The sequence below is a fragment of the Bos indicus genome, unplaced genomic scaffold (assembly GCF_029378745.1).
Source record: "Bos indicus isolate NIAB-ARS_2022 breed Sahiwal x Tharparkar unplaced genomic scaffold, NIAB-ARS_B.indTharparkar_mat_pri_1.0 scaffold_55, whole genome shotgun sequence".
Classification (NCBI taxonomy): domain Eukaryota; kingdom Metazoa; phylum Chordata; class Mammalia; order Artiodactyla; family Bovidae; genus Bos; species Bos indicus.
Window position 1 is genome coordinate 52,965 of NW_027223720.1, and position 12,891 is coordinate 65,855.

General features: G+C 55.3%; 1 pseudogene; it reads right to left on the minus strand.

Annotated features, from left to right (window-relative positions):
* Positions 1-1,127: 1,127 nt before the first annotated feature.
* Positions 1,128-8,244, minus strand: LOC139181998 (melanoma-associated antigen B4-like; annotated as a pseudogene).
* Positions 8,245-12,891: the final 4,647 nt, after the last annotated feature.

Genomic DNA, 12,891 nt, shown 5'->3' on the forward strand with positions numbered 1-12,891 from the left:
AGGGCCAGCACTGGCTGAGGCAGAAGGGCCGGGCCTGGCCCTGGCAGACATGTCAGCCCTGGCCGAGGTCGAAGTGCCAGCCCTGGCTGGAAAGAAGTGCCAGGTCTGGCCAAGGCAGAAGGGCCTGCACTGGCCAAGGCAGAAGGGCCAGCACTAGCCGAGGCAGAAGGGCCAGGCCTGCCCCTGGCAGACATGTCAGCACTGGCCAAGGCCAAAGTGCCAGCCTTTTTTGCAGCAGAAGAGCCAAGACTGGCCAAGGCAGAAGGGCCAGCACTGGCTGAGGCAGAAGGGCCAGGCCTGGCCCTGGCAGATATGTCAGTGCTCGTCGGAGCAGAAGTTCCAGTTCTGGCCAAGGCAGAAGGGTCAGCACTGGCTGAGACAGAAGGGCCAGCCCTGTCTACAGCAGAAGGGCCAGTACTAGCTGAGGCAGAAGGGCTAGGCCTGGACCTAGCAGCCATGTCAGCCCTGGCTGGAGCAGAAGTGCCAGGTCTGGCCAAGGCAGAAGGGTTAGCATTGGCCGAGGCAGAAGGACCATCACTGACCCTGGCAGACATGTCAGCCCTGGCTCAGGCCGAAATGCCAGCCCTGGCTGCAGCAGAAGTGCCAGGTCTGGCCAAGCCAGAAGGGCCAGAACTGGCCGAGGCAGAAGGGCCAGGCCTGGCCAAGGCAGAAGGGCCAGCACTGGATGAGGCCAATGTGCCAGCCCTGGCTGCAGCAGAAGTGCCAGGTCTGGCCAAGGCAGAAGGGCCAGCACTGGATGAGGCCAAAGTGCCAGCCCTGGCTGCAGCAGAAGGGCCTGGTCTGGCCAAGGCAGAAGGGTCAGCACTGGCTAAGTCCGAAATGCCAGCCCTGGCTGCATCAGAAGTGCCAGTTCTGGCCAAGGCAGAAGGGCCAGCACTGGCTGAGGCAGAAGGGCCAGGCCTGGCCCTGGCAGATATGTCAGTGCTCGTCGGAACAGAAGTTCCAGTTCTGGCCAAGGCAGAAGGGTCAGCACTGGCTGAGACAGAAGGGCCAGCCCTGTCTGCAGCAGAAGGGCCAGGTCTGGCCAAGGCAGAAGGGCCAGGCCTGGCCCTGGCAGATATGTCAGCACTGGCCAAGGCCAAAGTGCCAGCCTTGGTTGCAGCAGAAGTGCCAAGACTGGCCAAGGCCAAAGGGCCAGCACTGGCTGAGGCAGAAGGGCCAGCACTGGCTGAGGCAGAAGGGCCAGGCCTGGCCCTGGCAGATATGTCAGTGCTCGTCGGAGCAGAAGTTCCAGTTCTGGACAAGGCAGAAGGGTCAGCACTGGCTGAGACAGAAGGGCCAGCCCTGTCTGCAGCAGAAGGGCCAGGTCTGGCCAAGGCAGAAGGGCCAGCACTGGCCCAGGCAGAAGGGCCAGGCCTGGCCCTGGCAGACATGTCAGCACTGGCTGCAGGAGAAGTGCCAGGACTAGCCAAGGCAGAAGGGCCAGCACTGGCTTAGCCGAAGGGCCAGGCCTGGGCCTGGCAGACATGTCAGCACTGGCCAAGGCCAAAGTGCCAGCCCTGGCTGCAGCAGAAATGCCAGGACTGGCCAAGGACGAAGGGCCAGGCCTGGCCCTGGCAGATATGTCAGCACTGGCCAAGGCCAAAGTGCCAGCCTTGGTTGCAGCAGAAGTGCCAAGACTGGCCAAGGCCAAAGGGCCAGCACTGGCTGAGGCAGAAGAGCCAGGCCTGGCCATGGCAGACATGTCAGCACTGGCCAAGGCCAAAGTGCCAGCCCTGGCTGCAGCAGAAATGCCAAGACTGGCCAAGGCCGAAGGGCCAGCACTGGCTGAGGCACAAGGGCTGGGCGTGGCCCTGGCAGAAATATCAGCAGTGGCTGAGGCCAAAGTGCCTGCCCTGTCTGCAACAGATGTGGCAGGTCTGGCCAAGGCAGAAGGGTCAGCACTGGCCAAGTCCGAAATGCCAGCCCTGGCTGCATCAGAAGTGCCAGTTCTGGCCAAGGCAGAAGGGCCAGCACTGGCTGAGGCAGAAGGGCCAGGCCTGGCCCTGGCAGATATGTCAGTGCTCGTCGGAGCAGAAGTTCCAGTTCTGGCCAAGGCAGAAGGGTCAGCACTGGCTGAGGCAGAAGGGCCAGGCCTGGCCCTGGCAGATATGTCAGTGCTCGTCGGAGCAGAAGTTCCAGTTCTGGCCAAGGCAGAAGGGTCAGCACTGGCTGAGACAGAAGGGCCAGCCCTGTCTGCAGCAGAAGTGCCAGGTCTGGCCCAGGCAGAAGGGCCAGGCCTGGCCCTGGCAGACATGTCAGCACTGGCTGTGGGAGAAGTGTCAGGACTAGCCAAGGCAGAAGGGCCAGCACTGGCTTAGCCGAAGGGCCAGGCCTGGGCCTGGCAGACATGTCAGCACTGGCCAAGGCCAAAGTGCCAGCCCTGGCTGCAGCAGAAATGCCAGGACTGGCCAAGGACGAAGGACCAGGCCAGGCCCTGGCAGATATGTCAGCACTGGCCAAGGCCAAAGTGCCAGCCTTGGTTGCAGCAGAAGTGCCAAGACTGGCCAAGCCCAAAGGGCCAGCACTGGCTGAAGCAAAAGAGCCAGGCCTGGCCATGGCAGACATGTCAGCACTGGCCAAGGCCAAAGTGCCAGCCCTGGCTGCAGCAGAAATGCCAAGACTGGCCAAGGCCGAAGGGCCAGCACTGGCTGAGGCAGAAGGGCCAGGCCTGGCCCTGGCAGATATGTCAGCACTGGCCAAGGCGAAAGTGCCAGCCTTTTTTGCAGCAGAAGTGCCAAGACTGGCCAAGGCAGAAGGGCCAGCACTGGCCGAGGCAGAAGGGCCAGGCCTGGCCCTGGCAGAAATGTCAGCTCTGACTGGAGCAGAAGTGCCAGGTCTGGCCAAGGCCAGAGGACCAGGCACAGGCCAGGCACTGGCAAAAGGGCCAGGCCTGGCCCTGGCAGACATGTCAGCCCTGGCTGGAGCAGAAGTGCCAGGTCTGGCCAAGGTAGAGGGGCCAGCACTGGCTCAGGCAGAAGGGCAGGGCCTGTCCCTGGCAGACATGTCAGCCTTGGGCAAGGCCGAAGTGTCAGCCCTGGCTGCAGGAGAAGTGCCAGTACTGGCTGAGGCAGAGGGGTCAGTCCTCGCCCTGGCAGACATGTCAGCCCTGGCTGAAGCAGAAGTGCCAGGTCTGGCCAAGGCAGAGGGTTCAGCACTGGCCGAGGCAGAAGGGCCGGGCCTGGCCCTGGCAGACATGTCAACCCTGGCCGAGGTCGAAGTGCCAGCCCTGGCTGGAAAGAAGTGTCAGGTCCGGCCAAGGTAGAGGGGCCAGCACTGGCTGAGGCAGAAGGGCCAGGCCTGGCTCTGGCAGACATGTCAGCCCTGGCTGTAGGAGAGGTGCCAGGACTGGCCAAGCCCGAAGGGCCAGCACTGGCTGAGGCAGAAGAGCCAGGCCTGGCCCTGGCAGACATGTCAGCACTGGCCAAGGCCAAAGTGCCAGCCCTGACTGCATCAGAAGAGCCAGGACTGGCCAAGGTAGAAGGTCCAGCAGTAGCCAAGGCAGAAGGGCCGGGCCTGGCCCTGGCAGACATGTCAACCCTGGCCGAGGTCGAAGTGCCAGCCCTGGCTGGAAAGAAGTGTCAGGTCCGGCCAAGGTAGAGGGGCCAGCACTGGCTGAGGCAGAAGGGCCAGGCCTGGCTCTGGCAGACATGTCAGCCCTGGCTGTAGGAGAGGTGCCAGGACTGGCCAAGCCCGAAGGGCCAGCACTGGCTGAGGCAGAAGAGCCAGGCCTGGCCCTGGCAGACATGTCAGCACTGGCCAAGGCCAAAGTGCCAGCCCTGACTGCATCAGAAGAGCCAGGACTGGCCAAGGTAGAAGGTCCAGCAGTAGCCAAGGCAGAAGGGCCGGGCCTGGCCCTGGCCGAGGCCGAAGTACCAGCCCTGGGTGGAACAGAAGTGCCAGGTCTGGCCAAGGCAGAAGGGCCAGCACTGGCCCAGGCAGACATGTCAGCCCTGGCTGCAGCAGAAGTGCCAGTACTGGCTGAGGCAGAAGGGCCAGGCTTGGCCCTGGCAGACATGTCAGCCCTGGCTGGAGCACAAGTGCCAGGTCTGGCCAAGGCAGAAGGGCCAGCACTGGCCCAGGCAGACATGTCAGCACTGGCCGAGCCCGAAGTACCAGCCCTGGGTGGAACAGAAGTGCCAGATCTGGCCAAGGCAGAAGAGCCAGGCCTGGCCCTGGCAGACATGTAAGCCCTGGCCAAGGCCAAAGGGCAAGCCCTGGCTGCAGGAGAAGTGCCAGTACTGGCTGAGGCAGAAGGGCCAGGCCTGGCCCTGGCAGCCATGTCAGCCCTGGCTGGAGCAGAAGTGCCAGGTCTGGCCAAGGCCGAAGGGTTAGCATTGGCCAAGGCAGAAGGACCATCACTGACCCTGGCAGACATGTCAGCCCTGGCTCAGGCCGAAATGCCAGCCCTGGCTGCAGCAGAAGTGCCAGGTCTGGCCAAGCCAGAAGGGCCAGAACTGGCCGAGGCAGAAGGGCCAGGCCTGGCCAAGGCAGAAGGGCCAGCACTGGATGAGGCCAATGTGCCAGCCCTGGCTGCAGCAGAAGGGCCAGGCCTGGCCAAGGCAGAAGGGCCAGCACTGGATGAGGCCAAAGTGCCAGCCCTGGCTGCAGCAGAAGTGCCAGGTCTGGCCAAGGCAGAAGGGTCAGCACTGGCCACGTCCGAAATGCCAGCCCTGGCTGCATCAGAAGTGCCAGTTCTGGCCAAGGCAGAAGGGCCAGCACTGGCTGAGGCAGAAGGGCCAGGCCTGGCCCTGGCAGATATGTCAGTGCTCGTCGGAGCAGAAGTTCCAGTTCTGGCCAAGGCAGAAGGGTCAGCACTGGCTGAGACAGAAGGGCCAGCCCTGTCTGCAGCAGAAGGGCCAGGTCTGGCCAAGGCAGAAGGGCCAGCACTGGCCCAGGCAGAATGGCCAGGCCTGGCCCTGGCAGACATGTCAGCACTGGCTGTGGGAGAAGTGCCAGGACTAACCAAAGCAGAAGGGCCAGCACTGGCTTAGCCGAAGGGCCAGGCCTGGGCCTGGCAGACATGTCAGCACTGGCCAAGACCAAAGTGCCAGCCCTGGCTGCAGCAGAAATGCCAGGACTGGCCAAGGACGAAGGGTCAGCACCGGTCAAAGCAGAAGGGTCAGCACTGACCGAGGCAGAAGGGCCGGCACTGGCTGAGACAGAAGGGTCAGCCCTGCCTGCAGAAAAAGTGCCAGGTCTGGCCAAGGCAGAAGGGCCAGCACTGGCTGAGGCAGAAGGGCCGGGCCTGGCCCTGGCAGACATGTCAGCCCTGGCCGAGGTTAGGTTCCAGCCATGGCTGGAAAGAAGTGCCGGGTCTGGCCAATGCCAAAGTGCCAGCCCTGGCTGCAGTACAAATGCCAGGACTGGCCAAGGCCGAAGGGCCAGCACTGGCTGAGGCAGAAGGGCCAGGCCTGGCCCTGGCAGACATGTCAGCACTGGCCAAGGCCAACGTGCCAGCCCTGGCTGCAGCAGAAATGCCAAGACTGGCCAAGGCCGAAGGGCTAGCACTGGCTGAGGCACAAGGGCTGGGCGTGGCCCTGGCAGAAATATCAGCAGTGGCTGAGGCCAAAGTGCCTGCCCTGTCTGCAACAGATGTGCCAGGTCTGGCCAAGGCAGAAGGGTCAGCACTGGCCAAGGCAGAAGGGTCAGCACTGGCCGAGGCAGAAGGGCCAGGCCTGGCCCTGGGAGAAATGTCAGCTCTGACTGGAGCAGAAGTGCCAGGTCTGGCCAAGGCCAGAGGATCAGGCACAGGCCAGGCACTGGCAAAAGGGCCAGGCCTGGCCCTGGCAGACATGTCAGCCCTGGCTGGAGCAGAAGTGCCAGGTCTGGCCAAGGTAGAGGGGCCAGCACTGGCTCAGGCAGAAGGGCAGGGCCTGTCCCTGGCAGACATGTCAGCCTTGGGCAAGGCTGAAGTGTCAGCCCTGGCTGCAGGAGAAGTGCCAGTACTGGCTGAGGCAGAGGGGTCAGTCCTCGCCCTGGCAGACATGTCAGCCCTGGCTGAAGCAGAAGTGCCAGGTCTGGCCAAGGCAGAGGGTTCAGCACTGGCCGAGGCAGAAGGGCCGGGCCTGGCCCTGGCAGACATGTCAACCCTGGCCGAGGTCGAAGTGCCAGCCCTGGCTGGAAAGAAGTGTCAGGTCCGGCCAAGGTAGAGGGGCCAGCACTGGCTGAGGCAGAAGGGCCAGGCCTGGCTCTGGCAGACATGTCAGCCCTGGCTGTAGGAGAGGTGCCAGGACTGGCCAAGCCCGAAGGGCCAGCACTGGCTGAGGCAGAAGAGCCAGGCCTGGCCCTGGCAGACATGTCAGCACTGGCCAAGGCCAAAGTGCCAGCCCTGACTGCATCAGAAGAGCCAGGACTGGCCAAGGTAGAAGGTCCAGCAGTAGCCAAGGCAGAAGGGCCGGGCCTGGCCCTGGCCGAGGCCGAAGTACCAGCCCTGGGTGGAACAGAAGTGCCAGGTCTGGCCAAGGCAGAAGGGCCAGCACTGGCCCAGGCAGACATGTCAGCCCTGGCTGCAGCAGAAGTGCCAGTACTGGCTGAGGCAGAAGGGCCAGGCTTGGCCCTGGCAGACATGTCAGCCCTGGCTAGAGCACAAGTGCCAGGTCTGGCCAAGGCAGAAGGGCCAGCACTGGCCCAGGCAGACATGTCAGCACTGGCCGAGCCCGAAGTACCAGCCCTGGGTGGAACAGAAGTGCCAGATCTGGCCAAGGCAGAAGAGCCAGGCCTGGCCCTGGCAGACATGTTAGCACTGGCCAAGGCCAAAGGGCCAGCCTTGGTTGCAGCAGAAGTGCCAAGACTGGCCAAGGCAGAAGGGCCAGCACTGGCTGAGGCAGAAGGGCCAGGCCTGGCCCTGGCAGACATGTCTGCACTGGGCAAGGCCAACGTGCCAGCCCTGGCTGCAGCAGAAATGCCAAGACTGGCCAAGGCCGAAGGGCTAGCACTGGCTGAGGCACAAGGGCTGGGCGTGGCCCTGGCAGAAATATCAGCAGTGGCTGAGGCCAAAGTGCCTGCCCTGTCTGCAACAGATGTGCCAGGTCTAGCCAAGGCAGAAGAGCCAGGCCTGGCCCTGGCAGACATGTCAGCACTGGCCAAGGCCAAAGGGCCAGCCCTGGCTGCAGGAGAAGTGCCAGTACTGGCTGAGGCAGAAGGGCCAGGCCTGGTCCTGGCAGACATGTCAGCCCTGGCTGCAGCAGAAGTGCCAGATCTGGCCAAGGCAGAAGGGCCAGCGCTGGCTGAGGCAGAAGGGTCGGTCCCGTCTGCAGCCCTGGCTCCGGAGCTCTCTACCTCCTGTCTCCAAGAGTCCTCATAACGTGGCTGTAAGGTGTCTGGGGCTGAATCATTGACCTTGATCAAAAGCTGCAGGACTTTTGTCTTGCTGTTTTGTGTGAGCGTGTTAGGACCCCACAGGAACTCATAGCGAGGGGGATCGCTGCCGGGCACCTGGCGGTACTCCAGGTACACTTCCTGCACCAGATCTTATGTGATGAGCTTCCTGGTGTCTCCAAAGATGAAGTGTCTTCTTCCATCATAGATGCTCAACATATTCAGGAACTTCCAGATCTCCTCCTCAGAGGCGCGATGACCATTCAGGTAGGTGACACCCAGCAGAGGCATCAGAAGACCATTCTTCGGCAGCCCCCAGTCACCTCTCATAGACCCACTGTCGCTGAGGTCTAGGTTGCTCACCAGGGTATAGCAGTGACTGTTGGGCCTGACTTCCTTCAGCACCAGGCCAAACTCCAGCTCCATGCACTCAGAGTCCCTGCTGAGGATCTCAGGGAATTGCTCCCTGTAACTTCTGTGGATAACCTTCAGCATTTCTGACCTCTTAATGAGCTCCCTCATCATATACTTAAACAGCATGTACCACAGCAAACTCTCTGCCTCCCTGGTCAGAAGATCTGTGTGAGAGCTCTCAGCAGCAGCTGAGGCCTGGGAGGAATTTTCACCTCCCTGAACTTGGCCCTCGGCACCTACACCAGATCTCGAGCGTGCTGCGCCACCACCACCAGATCTTTTGCATATAGCACCTGCAGCAGCACTGGTGGTGCCTTGGGCTCCCTGACGACCCTTCAGGGTGCCAGCAGCAGAGGAGCTTGAGGGAGCACTCTCTGAATCAGGAGGGGAGGAGGAGGTGGTTTCTTCTTCCCCAGATGTGGTAGCATGATCATGAAGACCCTGAGTCTCAGCCCGGTCCTGGTGACATTTCTCATGAGCACAGTGCTTAGTCTTCTGTCCACGAGGCATGATGGCTGTGGTCAGGGACTGCAGGCAGGGGTCTGGGCCAATAGACAGGAGACTGGGGCACCTGGAGGATGGAGAATGAGGTGACATGAGCACCTTAAAACAGGGAGATTCTACCTTGGCTTCATCAAAGGCCGCCTCTGCAGGTTTCCTTGAGGACACTGCTCTAGGAACTCACAAGGCTCCTGTTTTCTGGGTCAGCCTGTCCCCTGAGAATCCCAGAAGAAGAACAGAGGCTTACTTTTCCTCTGCGTCCTCTCAGCCCTGCTTTGGACTTACTGAGGTGACAGCAGGGGCTGGCAGTGGGGTCCTCTCAGCTCATCTTCAGTATTATCACATCAAGTCCTGGTGGAGCCTGGGCACCCTTCTCTCTGCTACTCTGATGCAGACACTTCAGACCTCCACATGATCCAGAAGCAAGTGAAGGGATGCCTCAGTCCACCTCCCTCCCAGGGGATACCCAGTGCTGAGAGCTCAGTAGGGTCTTTTCTACCCTGAGTTCACTGGGATCATCATTCATGGTCCTTACCTTGGATCCTTAAAATGCTGGGCACTATTCTCCACTTGCTGATTGGTGGTTGCACCTTCAGACTAGACATTTCCCCTCCCCTAGACTTGGTATAAAACAGTAAAGCAGATGTTCAACCTCACAGCCCATCCCTGAGATTTCCTGGGCTGAAATCCAAGGGTTGGGATGCATGCTCTGAGTCTTCACTCAGATTCCTCAACTGAGCTCCTGGCAGAGAACCTCCTCTTTCTCCTGAACTGATACCTGTCTGATAGTAAAAGCCAATCACCCTGTGTCCCCATAGGAGGAAGTGAAGATGATCTCATCTTCCCAAACACGGTCTCCTAAGAATGGAAGCTGTTGCAGGCAGGTTGACGTCCCTGTGGTCCCATCCAAGATCCCAATTCAAAGTTAATTTTTTTTTTTTGCTCCTCTTTTCTTCAATATGTCTTTTTTAAAACAAATTTATTTATTTTTAATGGAAGGATAATATATTTACAATATTGTGTTATTTTCTGCCCTCCCTGTCCATCTCCAACTCCCAGAGTTCACTGAGACTCACGTCCATCGAGTCAGTGATGTCATCCAGCCATCTCATCCTGTGTCGTCCCCTTCTCCTCTTGCCCCCAATCCCTCCCAGCATCAGAGTCTTTTCCAATGAGTCAACTCTTCACATGAGGTGGCCAAAGTACTAGAGTTTCAGCTTTAGCATCATTCCTTCCAAAGAAATCCCAGGGCTGATCTCCTTCAGAATGGACTGGTTGGATCTCCTTGCAGTCCAAGGGACTCTGAGTCAAGAGTCTTCTCCAGCACTACAGTTCAAAAGCATCAATTTTTCGGCACTCAGCCTCCTTCACAGTCCAACTCTCACATCCATCCATGACCACAGGAAAAACCATAGCCTTGACTAGACAGACCTTTGTTGGCAAAGTAATGTCTCTGCTTTTGAATATGCTATCTAGGTTGGTCATAACTTTCCTTCCAAGGAGTAAGCGTCCTTTAATTTCATGGCTGCAGTCACCATCTGCAGTGATTTTGGAGCCCAGAAAAATAAAGTCTGACACTGTTTCCACTGTTTCCCCATCTATTTCCCATGAAGTGATGGGACCAGAGGCCATGATCTTCATTTTCTGAATGTTGAGCTTTAAGCCAACTTTTTCAGTCTCCACTTTCACTTTCATCAAGAGGCTTTTTAGTTCCTCTTCACTCTCTGCCTTAAGGGTGGTGTCATCTGCATATCTGAGGTTATTGATATTTCTCCTGGCAATCTTGATTCCAGCTTGTGTTTCTTCCAGTCCAGCGTTTCTCATGATGTACTCTGCATAGAAGTTAAATAAACAGGGTGACAATATAAAGCCTTGCCGAACTCCTTTTCCTATTTGGAACCAGTCTGCTGTTCCATGTCCAGTTCTAACTGTTGCTTCCTGACCTGCATACAAATTTCTCAAGAGGCAGATCAGGTGGTCTGGTATTCCCATCTCTTTCAGAATTTTCCACAGTTTATTGTGATCCACACAGTCAAAGGCTTTGGCATAGTCAATAAAGCAGAAATAGATGTTTTTCTGGAACGCTCTTGCTTTTTCCATGATCCAGCAGATGTTGGCAATTTGATCTCTGGTTCCTCTGCCTTTTCTAAAACCAGCTTGAACATCAGGAAGTTCACGGTTCACATATTGCTGAAGCCTGGCTTGGAGAATTTTGAGCATTACTATACTAGCATGTGAGATAAGTGCAATTGTGCGGTAGTTTGAGCATTCTTTGGCATTTGCCTTTCTTTGGGATTGCCCCACTTATGGGGGCCCAAATTTTGTCTAGCTCTTGGATTAAAAGATTCCTGGAGAACACCACATGCCAGCAACCTCTTGAGGAGTGTCCCTAATACAAACCTTACAGTTTCATGTCCCAGACTTGACCTGAGATGGGGAAAATAACACAGAAGGCAGGGGGCAGAATGGGGTGTGCTCCCAGAGAAAAATGCTGCTCCATCCTTTTCAAAAGCCAGAGTCAGTCTCTACTCATGACTTGTTTTAATTGATTGACAGGCATACTTTTCAAACATTCTACTGCATGTAATCATGCTTCACAAATACTGTGTTTCGTTACAAACTGAAAGTTTATGGTAACCATGCTTTGAACCTGTCTATGGCATGGTTTTCCCAACATCATGTATTCACTTGGGATCCTTTTTCCACATATTGTTAATTCTTTAAATATTTTAAACTCTTTCCCTATTTTATTTCTTATGGTGCTCTGATTAGTTATCTTTGTTACTATTATAACACATTTGTAAATTAAGCTATGTGCATTTTTTAGACATCTTCTAGTAAGTGTACAATAGGATTAACAACTTTTATAGCACTGGGAATCCCCCAAATTCCTAATGATGTACTCTAAGGCCATTTTCACTTTACGGCAGTGATCTAGAACCCAAGTCACCATATCTGAGATATGAGTACACTTCTAAAGGAAAAAAGCCATCCAAGATGGTTTTGTGCTATTCTGATTGAGGTTATCGGACATTGCACAGAGAGACGATCTTACTGTCCCTATCATCTCTTTATCTTCGTTATTCCTGTCATTTATTGATGTAGCCTTCAAGGCTTTCTGCCTAAAGAAGTGTATTGGAATATATCCAGAGTCCTTACTTTTATCCCAGGATACATTTGAGTGTTAAGGAACACAAGCTCTGCTTTAGGGCAAGAGGAATATAACAGCGTCGGATCTAGAGGAATTCAGAGAGGAATCTAATTCCAGGCCTATCAGTCACTAGTGTTCCCCAGCAAGGGCTCACTGCCTGATGCACATAGAAGCCAAACTATGGAATGGGCTTTTGAGAGACAAACTTTAATCCAAGGTGGAGTAGCAAGAAGGCAAGAAGTAGGGCTCTCAAATCTGTCTCCTCAATCCAGAGTTTGAGGTAAAATGAAAGGGTTTAGGGGAACTGCAAACTTGGAACCTAATTGGCTAGTCTTAAATTAATTCATGTGCGCTATTCACGCTGCTAGAAGCCAGATTTTCCGTATTGAAGGACTTCATACATTTCTCCCCTGGCAACATTGCTACTCTGAGAGTTCCACAGACTGAACCCTCTTGGTTCTGCAGTCATCCTGGAAATGGAGGCTCCTTTTTGGCACATGCATAGTCCTGCCTCTAAAAATAACTCAAGGTTTGGTTAATCAACAACCTGTTTTAAGGAGGCAAAACCACTTTAAACTGGTCAATGCTTTATGCTTCAATCCCCCCATTTCTCTTTGTACATTCTTCAAGCTTGTGGGAAATCATCCTCAATTTGGTTAACGAGTCTCAAATTCTGTAGAAAATGATAATCCCAGGTCCCAAATTTTTGTACCAACAGGACTGGAGTGTTATATAAGGATTGACAAGGTTGGATTAATTGGTATTTAAGAAAGGTAATTATCAGAGGCTTTGTTTCCTTCACATGTCTCTTTTCAGGCTATTGCTTTAACGTTGGGGTTTTGGTGACTGGATGGAATTTATTACTATTGGGTCATCTGTCTTGGCTCTTCCTGGCCACTCATCAGCCCAAACTGAGCTCTACAGTTGACTGACCAATTTTTTCCACTGTGGTGCTCAAAAATTACAGAGGAAGGAACACTCCCAAGCTCATTCTTTGAGGCCACCATCACACTGAGAGCAAAACGAGATAGATAAGCACACACACACACACACACACACACACAAAAAGAAAAGTAAATGACAGGCCAATATCACTGAAGACCACAGATGCAAAAATCCTGAACAAAATACTAGTGAACCAAAAAGACAGTCTCTTCAATAAATGGTGCCTTGAAAACTGGACAGTTACATGTAAAATAATGAATTTAGAATATGCTCTAACATCATACATAAAAATAAACTCAAAATGGATCAAAGACTGAAATGTAAAGCTAGACACTCTAAAACTCTCAGAGGAAAACCTAGGCAGAGCACTGTTTGACATAAGTTGTAGCAGTATTTTTTTCTTTTAGTAAAATGGTTTTTGATCCACCTCCTGGAGTAATGAAAATAAAAAGAAAAACAAACAGGTGACCTTTAATTGAAGTCAAAAGCTTCCATAGACCAAAAGAAACCATAAACAAAAAGACAACTCACAGAATGAGAGGAAATATTTGCAAACAAAG